This window comes from Ammospiza nelsoni, chromosome 5 (genome assembly GCF_027579445.1).
Source record: "Ammospiza nelsoni isolate bAmmNel1 chromosome 5, bAmmNel1.pri, whole genome shotgun sequence".
Classification (NCBI taxonomy): Eukaryota; Metazoa; Chordata; class Aves; order Passeriformes; family Passerellidae; genus Ammospiza; species Ammospiza nelsoni.
Genome location: NC_080637.1, coordinates 59,985,460 through 59,998,259, shown reverse-complemented (window position 1 = coordinate 59,998,259; position 12,800 = coordinate 59,985,460). Strand labels below are relative to the sequence as shown.

Sequence of the window (12,800 nt, the reverse complement as noted above, 5' to 3'; positions counted from 1 at the left end):
GCTTTGTGTTTCCTGAACTTCATTTCAACAGAGGGTTGTTTTTGCTCACATAAATTGTGGAACAGTTTTGGTCATCCAGTAAGCTGTAGACCAAACTGTGAAGAAAATAAAGCATGATTTAAGGTAAAAAGATTTGTTACCATGCCAATCTTGTTTTCTTTCCATGTGAGCGGAAGGGTCACAGTTCCTTTAGAAATGTGTGACTGCAAGAGACCACCTGAGCTGTAGAGTAACTTCTTGTTCTTCCCAATCCTCCTGCACTGAAGACTATTGACTAATGAAAGTTCAGTCAAAGAAGTTTCGGGAGAAGCCTGCATGGAACAGATCATCAAAACAGGAAGTTTGCATTTCCAGCAGCCCCTCAAGTGCATGTTTAGTTTGCTAAAAGAATGAGCCTGGGTAGGTTTGGTTTAGTGTTCTTCTCCCTTCTTTCAGAGGAGTGGGAGATCTTTCCACCTGCTGGAAAGGGAGTTTCCCTCCCACCTACAAGAGGCAGGAATCTTGTTGCTCTCTGTTTCCTCCCTCCCACTGAATTCCCTGCATGTGGGGAATTCCTTTTTTGTGCCATCTCTTAAGAGAAGCTCTTCCTTTGAGCTACTTGGGGCATTTGCATGTGTGCATTTCCTCAGAGCCTTGTGGGAATAGACTTTTAATGCCTCTCTTATTTTACCTACTTCAGTTAATTATGTTTTCTTTGTAATTTTTGCTTTTTTGAGACCATATGCCAGCAAACCTAGGTAGCAATTTATGCTGTATCCCTACTAAGATTCAACTAGGCTGGACTTCTTTCTTGTTGGTTTGACTGACTTCTTTCTGTGCCTGTATCTCTCTGCATTTTATGTGAGGATCTCCTTCCACAAGCATGAACTGGAACTGGGGCTGCAGAGTGAGAACAAAGACCACTTGAGTATTTTCCTTAGGACTTTCATAAAATAAAATACATAAAACATCTCCATGAAAATGTCTGAATTGATTAAGGGAAGGGGGGGGGGGGAAAGCCTTTTCCTCCAGCAGTGGCTTGATTAATGGATTTATTGTTTGTACAGATTTTTGTCAGGAAGCCATATGGCTTGAGGAAAACAAAGAGGAAGTGGCTGATGTTGGGAATCTGATTTAATGGGGGTCCCTAAGGACAGAATGTGGCTCTTATCCTTACTCCTTCCCACTCAGTTTGCAGAGTGGTCTGAGAGGAGCTTTAGGGCTTCAATAGAGCTGCAGATAATGTGGCTCTGTTGGAGTGGAAGTGTCAGTCCCTGCTGCTGGATCAGCATCATGGCCACTCCACTCTCAGGCTCAGAATCCACTCTTCTTCTCTGTGTTAAGTGTCCTGGGGTAATTAACAAACAGGGGTAATTGAAATGTTTACTATTTGTGTATTTGCAGTTGATCAGTTTGCAGTAAGTGAAGACAACTTTTAGCATCTCAAAGCTGAGTTTTCATAGTTTTGGGGGGAGGTGATTATTTCTCTCTTCTCTCTCTCTCCCTCCCTCAGCAAAATTCAAACATCTGTCCCTCTGGATTAACTAATTAATTCACCATCTGTATCCTAAAACCAGATTTATTTTCCTAATCTAACATGTGTAAGTGGGGGTTGGTAAGTAACTGGGGCTCAAGTGCTGGTGATTTGACCTGATGTGTTGGGTTAGATGAATGTTCTGCATTTTCTATGACTGTTTGACTATGTGGTGAATAACCTGAGTAGAGAACTTACAGGAATGTTCTCTAATGGAACTGTAATCAAATGCATTAAGGAGATTTAATAAGCATATCTTCCTTCTGTTAAATTACTGCTTCTCAGCTGAGAGACATAAACTCACCAAAAATTATTCTGTTCATTTCAGAGCTAGAGTAAAAGGCTCATGTGAACTGTTAGTAAACGTTAGTGGATCTGCAGAGTGGAAAGCACAAAACATCACAAAAACATACTGTGGCAACCCAGAAATTTAATTAATATTAGTTTGTGAATGAAAGCTGCATATCGGGTCAGTCATGGTGAAAATTATATGTGCCTGAGACTTTTGGAGCTCCTGAATGTCCTATTGTGGAGTTTTGGGCTATAATGAGAGATGCAATTACTTCTGTCGGACTTTGATGCATGGTGTGCATGGTTTAGTGTTTTACAGACCTTCCTTCTTTCCAGATCTTTAAGAGGTTTTTGTTGTTTTCTGAACTCTTATGATGTTCTTATGCTGAAGTTGGTACTTATTACATCTTTCCATCAGACAGATATTAGGAGACAAACATTTTGTCTAGACAAAATTCAGTGTCTGACAGTGGTGGTAGAGGAGATGCTGAAATACTAGTGGAAAGTTTTTCTGATTTAGGGCTGTTTTTCCATGCTGCACTCTATGAAGTTCCCATGTAGAGTTACACATAATAGATATGTTCCTTTAAAATATAACTCAGAAAATGTTCGGTTGTGAAGGCTTAAAAATAACCACATCTCACATGTTCTCCTTGGCTGTGCCATAATATTAGGCAATGTCTGTCACAATGATGCTGTTAAACATTGTTGTAGTAAGCATCCCTTCCAAGCTGATTATTAGTCTTAATTTAGGGATTTGTTACCTTTTGCCCAGTTTGTTTGGCTGTTTCTGCGTGCATTGCTCGTGATTCACTGCTGTGAGGGAGTCAGGGTGTGCAGCTCCAGAGCACTTGGGTTATACACTGGAAGCGCTCCAGTCTGAGGATTATTTTCCTTAAAAAGAAAATTGGGAAAGAAGATTATTTCACAATCTCCTCTATTTACAATTTACCAGTGGTAGATGCTCGTGACTACCTAATACAGTGCTTAGGGGTGGGTTTTTTTTGTGGGTTTTTTGTTTTTGGTTTTTTTTTTTTTTCCCCTAATGTTCTGGAAAGCTGTTGAAATGTTGCTTGCCACACTTAGTTATTTATAGCAGGAACATGTCACACCAGGTATAAGAAGCAGCAAATAAAGAGCAGTATTCCAAGTTTCTTTTGAACTAACTTTTCAAAAATAAAATACTGCTTGTATGTACCAGGCTGTTGTAGATCTATAGGTGCCAGGTGAACTTGGTGTTTTTCCAAAACATTAAAGGAAGGAGGAGGAGTAGAACTTCACGCTCAAGAAGTTTGTTTCACTAATGTATAACAATATTTCTTTTTTTCCTTCTAGGAACTGCCCTCATCAGCAGAGTGAACACTGATGCCTGGAGTAGCAGATTGTGCATAAGCAGACATCTGTGTCTTTATCTGCAGGTAAGAAGTTGACAGCAAAACCCTCCAAGAAAGAGTTTCCCTGCTCTCTTCTGAAAGTACTTGCACATAAAGCATTCCAAAAACTCAGAAACTTAGTCACAGAATGGCCTGGGTTAGAAGGGACCTTGAAGATCATCTCCTTCCACCTCCTTCTGTGAGCAGGGACACCTTCCACCAGACCAGGTTGCTCAGAGCCCTGTCCAGCCTGGCCCTGAACACTTCCAGGGATGGGGCACCTTCATAAGTTCATCACTCCCCCTTTTTTCCTGAGATGAGTAATCTGAGTGAGATCCCAGTTCCCCTGCTCTGTGCAATGTTTTCTCTAACCAGATGTGTTCTGGGCAGACCTGCTGAGTTTCTCCTGTGGTGGTGTGATCTCCATGGATATGCACCTTCCTGCTGTATGAGAGGGAGGCCCACAGCTAACCTGTCACTGGGGAGTGTGAAATGAGGGGAGGCTTTTGTCCTTGGCTCCTCTGCTTGTCCGATGATCCTGGGCAGCAGATCTTCACTTGAGAAAGAATTTCTTTACTGAAAGGCTGGTTAAGGATTGGAATGGGCTGCCCAGGGAGGAGGAGTCACCATCCTTGGAGGTGTTCAAGAAACCACTGATGTTTCTTCTTTGGTTTGGGTGACAAGATGGTGTTTGGTCAAAGATTGGATTCTGTGATACTGGAGATCTTTTCCAACCTTAATGACTCTGTGATTCACTGTAAGGAGTGAATCACTCCCAGCTTGGCCACTCAGACATCGGCAAAAATCAAAAAAAGTAGTCAGGAAAAGTAAACAGTAGCAGGTGGTGTTTTTCCTGACAACATGATGAATCCTTGATACAGGAAAAATATCAGAACTTAGACTAAAATACACATTTTCAGATTATGCATTGGTTTATTTGTCATATTGGTTTGAGGTTTTTTGAGTCCCCTGTTTTATGATGTAGATGAGGCTGGTGAAGCAAGTGAGAAAAACTGAGAATGCAGCTTCTTCTCTGGCTTGTCACCATTTACAGGCCTTGTTTAAAGCTGATTTGCCTTTTGTGCCCACATCAGCTTCTCAGTGATAGACTTTCATAACACCACCTTTTTCATTTCTGTGTGTATGTGCCATTTTACCACTCCTTCTATTGCAAATGCAGTATTTATAGCAGTATTTTGTTGATAACTGAAGTAGCTGAGGGACCAATAGAATTAAATAAATTCAAATGCCTTATTCATTTGCTGCAATGACAGCTTGTCCCATGCTGTGTGTATCAGAGGTGCAGATAAGGATCAAGGTACAACAGCTTTATCTTACTACAGGAGAAGCTGAAGCAAAGCAGCATTGGGTGGATACTTTCATTATCTTTAATACAGGGTAGAACTAGTAGAAAATCAATGTACATATAGAAAATGCACTGTATGTATGGTGAAGAGGAGCTTTGCTGGAGGGTGCTACAGATGTGTGGATGCATCTGTCCATATGTACAGCACCCACAATGCTGTGCTGGCTAGAGTCTGGCTTCACACTTGTCTTAAGTTGCCTCATTTGAGAGGTGGTTTGGGTTATTCATTAAAGCACTTTCAGCCCTACATTCTAGGCACGTTACGAGTCTCTCTAATGCACATCAGTGGATTGTTTCTAAAGCAAACATTTCCAGAGCATTAATTGCTGCCTTCAGCCAACAGCATCTTCTTGCTAGAGGGGTGTGATGGTTTGTGTGGGGGGTGGTACCAGCTGTGGGGACAGTCCTGCTGGCTGAACCAGCACACAGAATTTAGACAGACACCTGTCTCTTATTTTTCTCAGGTGACACTTAGCCAGGACACATACACACACATATGTATGTTAACCTGGAGCTCTGGGAAGCTTGGAATGTAGTGGTGTTGAGCCAGGTTTACCTCTGCCAAGTTGAAATATTTAAGAATTTGTTGTTGATTCTATTTTGAATAAATTCCTTTCAGTGGAGCAAGTTTGTGGCTGGCTGCCAGGTGACTGCAGTGTCGCTCCTTTATTTGTCACTTTGAAACAAGTCATGTGAGTTACTGTCTCTGAATGATTTTATTGTATGAGAGCAGAAGGTATTTGCCTGCATGGAAATTCATCAGGGTGGTGCCTGCCCATCCTCACACGGGGAGAGTGACTTATTTACCTTTGCTTGTTACGAATAAACCAGTTTGGGTTTTTTGCCTTAAGCATCACTAATGTAATTTGTTGTTGTTACATGACTTTATTTTGCTGTCTGCTTTGGGGCACAAGGCAGGGTCAGCTTGTAGTATGTCTTTTAATAAAACTTTTTTCCCCAGCTGAAATCATGGAGTAATAATAGATTTTTGTGCTTTTAAGAAAAAAAAAATCAGTCCACTTTTATTCAGTGTTAATCAATAAATAAAATAATGAAGGAAAGGAACAGAACTTGCTCATTATGGCAGCACAAGTGGACATCAAATCAGAGGAGTTAACTTTGGGAAATATTTTTCTTTCAATACTTTAACCTTAAATATGAGAAGTGGACAAAAATAGATATAACTTTGAAGTTCAGAGTAGGTCTAATGACACTTTAAATTGAATTAACTCACACAAAGTCTTAAATACAGTTGACAAAAATGTTGTTTTAAGGCTCACTTCAGAAGCTTTCACTTGCAGAATGCTACTTCATGTTTTCCTGCATTCCAGGAATATCCCCAGAATATTCCATTTTCTGGGATGTTTGATAAGCAACAAAACCAGACTTTGTTAGTTTTTTAGCACTGACAATTTGTATCCTCCAGCTGTTTTGTGGCCTGTGTTTGTCATGATTTAGATGTCTTTGACCTACCTGAGGTGGGCTGGGCTAAAAATCCTGTGTGCTCCCTTCCAGAACCATGGAAGCAGAGTGCAATTCCTTTTTCAGCCAAGTGCCCCAGGACATGAATCAGAGAATACTCCATTCATTCAGCTCATGATTTTCTGCCCTTCACATTTGATTGGTATCTACTGACAGGCATTAATAGGTGGGAGAAGTTCCTGGGTGCTCTGAGAGCATCTCTGGCTCAGGGAGAGTTTTGCTCTGATGTGCTGGTGAGTTCTGGCTGAGGTGAGGAATACTCTCAAGGGAAAAGCGCTGCCTCTCAGGTTCTCATTGCTTCCCCTGCCTGTCTCAGCTTTGCTGGATGCACACCTTTCTCATTGCTTCCCCTGCCTGCCTCAGCTTTGCTGGATGCACACCTTTCTCCTGCTACCTGGGCACTGAGTCACTACAGGAAAAAAAGTTTTCTTTGACTGTGGTATTGCTGGGATCCTTGAGTTTGGCTGCATTCTTTGCATTACAAGAGATACTTTTCATCTCTCATCTCTCTTCCCCACTCCAGAGCCTCACACTGCACAAAGTGCCTCTTGTTTCCTTGCTGTCTGTGTTGCACTTGTTCAGACTGGTGGGGTGGCAGACCTGAAATTGAAGATACCATGGCGTGTACATTCATTTCTTTCCTCTTCCTCACTTGGTCACATTTTTGTTATGTGTGGTTTTTGGCTTTCTCATTTAAGGCTTCTTTTCCTTTGCTTTACAGTCCTGTGTAAATCTCTCCTTACATACAACTTGGATCTTATATCCACATCTGAATGGTTTCTTTGCATTTGAAATAGCCTTTGAAATGCATTTCAAGTTGAATACTTTGAAAGTGTTTCTGAAGAAATGCAGTGGTCTGATAGTTGGGAAAAAAATTCTTCCAGTGGTTTTTCAGAGTTGGGATTTATCTTGTGCTTGCCAGCTGAGGGCAAACTGAAAATGGAATGTAAGTGGAGACAAGATGTCTGGAAAGGACACAAGTATTGATAATAAATGGTGGGGGAGTGGTGTGTGGAGACAGTAGTCCCTAGCTTTTCTGCTTCAAAAATATTTGCTTTTTGAGATGTGGATTGCTGCATCCAAGCCCTGGGTGTTGCAGGCAAACCATTTCCTCCCTTTTTTTTTTATTGATTTATCAAGCTTTGGCAAGGTTTGCATCTTCTCCCTTGCTGTAGAACAGTGGGAAAAACAGAATTATGCAATTCCTGTGGACTCTAAAGTTAAACTAACTTTGTTTGGGTTTTATTAATTCATCAGTCACTAGGGAATTCTGCAATTCTAATCTTCGTAGTAGCAAAATGGGCAAGACCTCACCTCATGGGTGTTTAATGATTCACTGTCATTAAACATTTGAGAGGAAAAATGTGCTTATTACCCAACTCAAAAGTTTTTCCACTTTATTTACTGCAGTGTAAACATCAAACTGTAGCTTTTCCCAGTCTGCAACTGCAAAGATAGTGCAGTTTTTTGCACTAATTACAATGCACATTAGTCATTTCTCTCTCTGGCAGGAAAGAAACTCAGCTTTTTGAAGGCATGTCATTCTGATACAATCTCTTCTCTTTGTTCCATGTAGATTTGGCAGTTCTGCAGACTGCTTCCTACAAAGGGTAGTTGCACAATATTTAAAAATGAGAATTTCTGGGCTTTAAAGAAATAAAGGTTTATGCTTTGAATTGTAGTTGTTAAGGAAACATGCTTTAGTATTTGATATCTTGGAGTGAGGAAGAAAAATAGTGGCTAAATGAAGTCAAATGCATCTCATTTGTCAAAGTGCAAAAATCTTGTAAATACCTTCAAGTTCATATTCAGGTCATTCATAACTAAATAGGAAGGGAAATGTGAATGCCTGGCTTACCTCACTTGGTAAGCCTGACTTTGTACTTTTATAAATAAGAATTTTATAAAGAATAATATAAGATTTTTTTAATATAACCTTTCCTAGATCTGAGGAAACCCATGTAGTTGAATTTTAATTTAAATGTTAAGTTTTGGAAGTTTTTGTGATTTAAAGCTTTACATTTTGCACACTTTTAGGTGTATATTTGCTTACCATCTTATGATTAGCAAAGTTTTCTGTGGGCACTTCCCCTTGAGCTCTTTCCAGGATTTAGATTGCTTGCTAGGTAATTTTGCTTAATAAGCCATTCTGGCCTCCTGATGTTACCTGGTATTGTACACTTCCATAGCTGCATATCAATAAAGATTAGAAATTCCAACAGCCATGTTTTATTTAAAAGAAAACTGGCCAGGCTCTTTTTGTTGAGCTCCCTCACAGAGTTCTAAATCCTTAACCCTGTCTATGATTCAGTGCTGCCAGTGGCTCTCCAGACTGCACAGCCTCTCTGTTTCTGTGGAGAAACAGAATCCACAGATACTGCAGTGCTTTTAAGTAAGAAAGACCAGGGGAAACTGAAAATGTCCTAATCAGATCTCTTGGTTTTGGTTTGGTTTTTCTTCTGCTTCAGAAGAGAAATGCAAGCTGGGCTTTGTCCTTCATAAGCAGTGTGATGATAACCAAGAGAATTCATCACTGCAGTTCACGCAGCAGTGCTGGGATGCTGTTTTGTTTAACTTGGACTCTATGTCAGGAAGGCTTCAGGAAGAATTTCTTCATTGAAAGGATGGCCAGACATTGGAAGGGGCTGCCCAGGGAGGTGGTGGAGTCACCATCTCTGGAGATGTTTAAGAAAAGACTGGATGTGCCACCTAGTTGACAAGGTGTTGTTTGGTCAGAGGTTGGACTCAATGATCTTGGAGATCTTCTCCAATGTTAATAACTCTGTGTTCTTCAGTACCAGTGTCTGGCATCCCAGGCATCTTGTAAGCTCAGGAAAAATGGTGAAGATCCCCTGTGATAGGAGGAATGATGATACAATTCCTTCTGGAGGGATGAATGTACTTCCAGAAGGTCTTGATTATGTTGCCCATCATCTGAGTGCTTTGCAGGAACTGTTTAAAGCAGAACTATGCTTGTCTTGGCCTCTCTGAAAGGCAGCAGAACCCCCAGAGAGAGGAGGTGAATAGAGTAAGCTCCACCAGCCCAAAAAGCAGTAGGGTCTCACCTGCTGCTCCACTGTATTTTGGTAGGTGCTCTGCAGAAATGGGTTAAGGGACAGCATGAAGGAGAATAAAAAGATTTAGCCAGTATCTTGGTGGAGTTGCACTTCCATGTGCGTGTCTGAGGTGACTCTGGTGAGTGAGCCATAAAGAGTTCCTGGGTAAACTGAGCAAGAGTGAATAAGAGGGCAGAGATCAGTGTGGAAGGACTTCCTGAGGGAAAATAAGGTGATCAGGTGAAGAAGGGGGAGGGCTGCTTTGCCCTGCCTGCATCTGGCAAGTCTGCTGACTCCAGAAATGTGTCCTGACATCCTCGTGCTGGGCAAGTGGACTCAATGGGATTGCTGAGGGCGCAGTGAGGAGGAGGAGGATGCAGCCATTAGGAGCTGAGATGAAAGCCTGTGACTGCATGGCCAGCAGTGAAAGGCTCCATCTCAGAAAGTGCAGAATGTAGATGCTGTCTCAAAATACGGAGAGAAATCAATACATAGGAAGTTGTGCTGGTTTAAAAATTGTTGCCATGGAGAAAAGGCAGGAGCAGGAAAAAGAACCTTTTTCACCCTTGCCATATTGAATTTGACCTAACATCTATTTTCTATTGGCATTGCTGGCTGACTTGTGTTAATTGCTGTCAGTTTTTTGGCAGAGAATCATGTTTTTCCTGAAGAGCTCTTTGCTGGGTCTTTCTATGAATGTGATAAGTGACCATTATTGGACTTCCAAGGGGAAGTGTGTTTATTATGATGTTCATATCTGCACTTCTTGTTCCTCCCTGTGAGTTTTAGAGGTTAGGTGAGTTTCAGCAACATTTATAGAGAATTAGTGGTTTACAAAGTTTGTAACAGTTCCCTAAAATTATCAGCTGAATAGAGAACTTAAGCATCCTCATCTCCTCAAGTAGATTTTTGTTCTATGACCATTCTGTGCAGTGTTGCCAAAGGGGTGTAGGCTTCTCTTGGAGCTGCCTGTGGCAATGCCACAGAACTATGGGAATTCAGACTGAAAACTTGGGGATTTTAATCCAAAAGAGGGGGAAATTAGGTGAGATATAGAAGAAATTGTTCCTGGTGAGGCCGTGGCACAGGTTGCCCAGAGAAGCTGTGGCTGCCCCATCCCAGGAAGTGTCCAAGGCCAGGCTGGACAAGGGCTTGGAGCAACCTGGGATAGTGGAAGGTGTCCCTACTGATGGCAGGAGGATGGGAATGAGATGGACTTTTTCCACCCTAACATGTTCCGTAATTCCATGAATTAACTAGTACACTTTGAGTATTTCAGCCCATAGTCTATTGCTATGTGTTATGATTACCTCAGATTTGGCTCTAATAAAATTAGCCAAGCTCACAATTGTCAAGAGAGGGGAAATACTGAAGTGATCCAGCTGAGTCCTATAAATAGAGAATAGAAGAAGCAAAGAAGTTCTTTTGTGCCTGGGGAAATATGGAAGTAAGCACAGCCAAGTGTAAATTTTAGAAAGTGATGGGTTCCCCCCACTCATTTATCTTGCTTAACTATTTGAAGACTCCTCATAGTAATAAGTTCTGTCTTGCAGACTTTTCTAGGTTGCCAGGAGAGCAACTTGAAATTTCTTAGGTAATGTTTAATGAATAATGTAGTTGCTCACTGAATAAAGCTTTGAGATTATAATTTCTTGGAACAGTTGTGTTGCTGAAGTCAAAAGTTCCTCACTTTTTTTCTGTTTCAGAAATTGCATTTCATTACAGTGAGATTCATGTCATTCCATGGCTTTAAACCATGAGCTTAACTGACTTTTAAGACTTCTATTAATTCAAATTTAAGTAGATTTCAGTTGCAGGATGTATTTTATTTCCTGCATCCTTCAGTGCAAACTTGGAAGGGGAGACATGGGCTCATTTGTATGCAAGGTTAACCACAATACAGAGGAAGGTGGTGTTGTGTTTTGGTCCATATCTTGAAATGTGGGAAGTGTTACAAGTTTCTTTGCCTTTTTTTTGGGGTTCTTTTTGGTTTTGGGTGGGGGGCGGTGGTTGGTTTTTTTTTTTTTTTTTTTTATTTTGCCCTCAGCTCACGTTTGAGGTGCAGGAAACATCTCTGTGACAGCTGAGACTCAGGGTGGCTGTAGTCAAATGACAAAGCAAATGCTGGGCTTGAGTGAAATGTAGAGAACAGATTCAGCCCTTCAAAACCAAGAGTTAATGCAGGTCTTGCCAAGAGGGAGCAGATGAGCTCATTGCCTCATTAGTGTAAATATTGGCAATTACACATGAATGTCTTCAGTCCCTCAGCTGGGTGTGAGTGTTTGTGGACAAGCCGTGAAGGGAGAGGGGAAAAGCTGAGCGGGTGGAGCTGTGTCTTCCTTGGAACCAGCTTGGAGAATGACCTATTTTGTCTCCTTTGAAGCCAGGGCATCTTGAGGTCTAAGGCAGCTTTGAAATAAGGTGTGTGTATATTGTAGCTTTTGTATAAATATTTCCCCTGCAATGAACCAGCTTGCTTATTTCTCTGCTCTTTGTTTTCTTTCACTCCCACATGCTATTTAGACCATATTAGAGAGGTACAGATGTGACTTCCACCTAATGCTGCTGTTTATTAATAAAGTGGTGTGTAATAAAGCTGTTTTCTCAAATGCACTATATATTTGCTACTAACGAGGAACAAATACTTACACAGCTTTGGAAGACATTACAGTGCAGTAAATGTCTGCTTGTTAACTGAGATGATGAATCAGGAGATGTTTATTTAATGCACATGTCTTTTTTTGAGCTGTTTGTCACAGCATTTATATGCAGTGCAGGCTCCTTGGCTAACATATCTGGAAAAGGATATTCCTGTGCCACAGAATAAATCTGTCCCAGCTGCTGTCTGAACCTCTGCTGTGCTGCCACCAGCTATCCTGCTGGAGCCAGGCCAGAGCAGGGACACCAAGGGGAGCAGAGGGATGGAGCAGCTCTGCTGGGAGGAAAGGCTGAGGGAATTGGGATTGTTCAGCCTGGAGAAGAGAAGGCTTTGGGGTGACCTCACTGTGGCCTTGCAGTGCCTGAAGGGAGCCCACAGGAAAGATGAAGATCCCCTTTACCAAGGGCCTGGAGTGACAGGACAAGAGGGCATGACATCCCACTGACAGAGAGCAGGTTTAGATTGGATATTGGGAAGAAATTCTTCCCTGTGAGCCATCATTGCCCAGAGCAGCTGTGGCTGCCCCATCCCTGGCAATGTCCAAGGCCAGGCTGGATGGGGCTCAGAGCACCTGGGATAGTGGAAGGTGTCCCTGCCCATGGCAGAGGTTGGAACTGGATGGGCTTTAAGGTCCCTTTGAACTCAGACCATTGTGTACTTCTATGATCCAGCCCTTCCTACAACAGTGTTTGCCAGTGAGGCTTTCTGGATGAATACACTCAATCCTGCCTCCCTAGGATTGTGATGCTTCATACTGGCCACTTTGGTTAGTAGCTAAACCAGAGAATGAGGTAAAGGAGTGCTGTGTGTAAAATGAAGGTGATACTTCAGTCCTAACCCTGAAACAGACTCAGGGCTGGGATTTAGTGAGTAAGCCTGCTTGAATTGAATTCATGCTTGTACCACAGTAAGAGCTGAAAGAAGTGCTGCATCAGATATTTTTTTGATTTGCTGGTACATATCCTAAATATAATGTTCTTAAGTTTTAAATGTTTAAATTTCTGCTTTAGAAACCCTCTGACTGGAATCTAATAGAAGCAGAGATCCTTGAAACTCTGAC

The 12,800-nt window shown here is 41.7% G+C and overlaps 1 protein-coding gene across 4 annotated transcripts in view; it reads left to right on the top strand.

Moving 5' to 3' along the window:
* The window catches only part of RASSF8 (Ras association domain family member 8), a 73,738-nt gene that overhangs the window by 32,670 nt on the left and 28,268 nt on the right, over nt 1–12,800 (top strand). For all 4 annotated transcript variants that reach the window (XM_059472054.1, XM_059472051.1, XM_059472053.1 and 1 more), the window contains exon 2: nt 3,140–3,222. The gene's annotated coding sequence lies outside the window, so the exon portion shown is untranslated. The remainder of the gene's footprint in view (nt 1–3,139; nt 3,223–12,800) is intronic.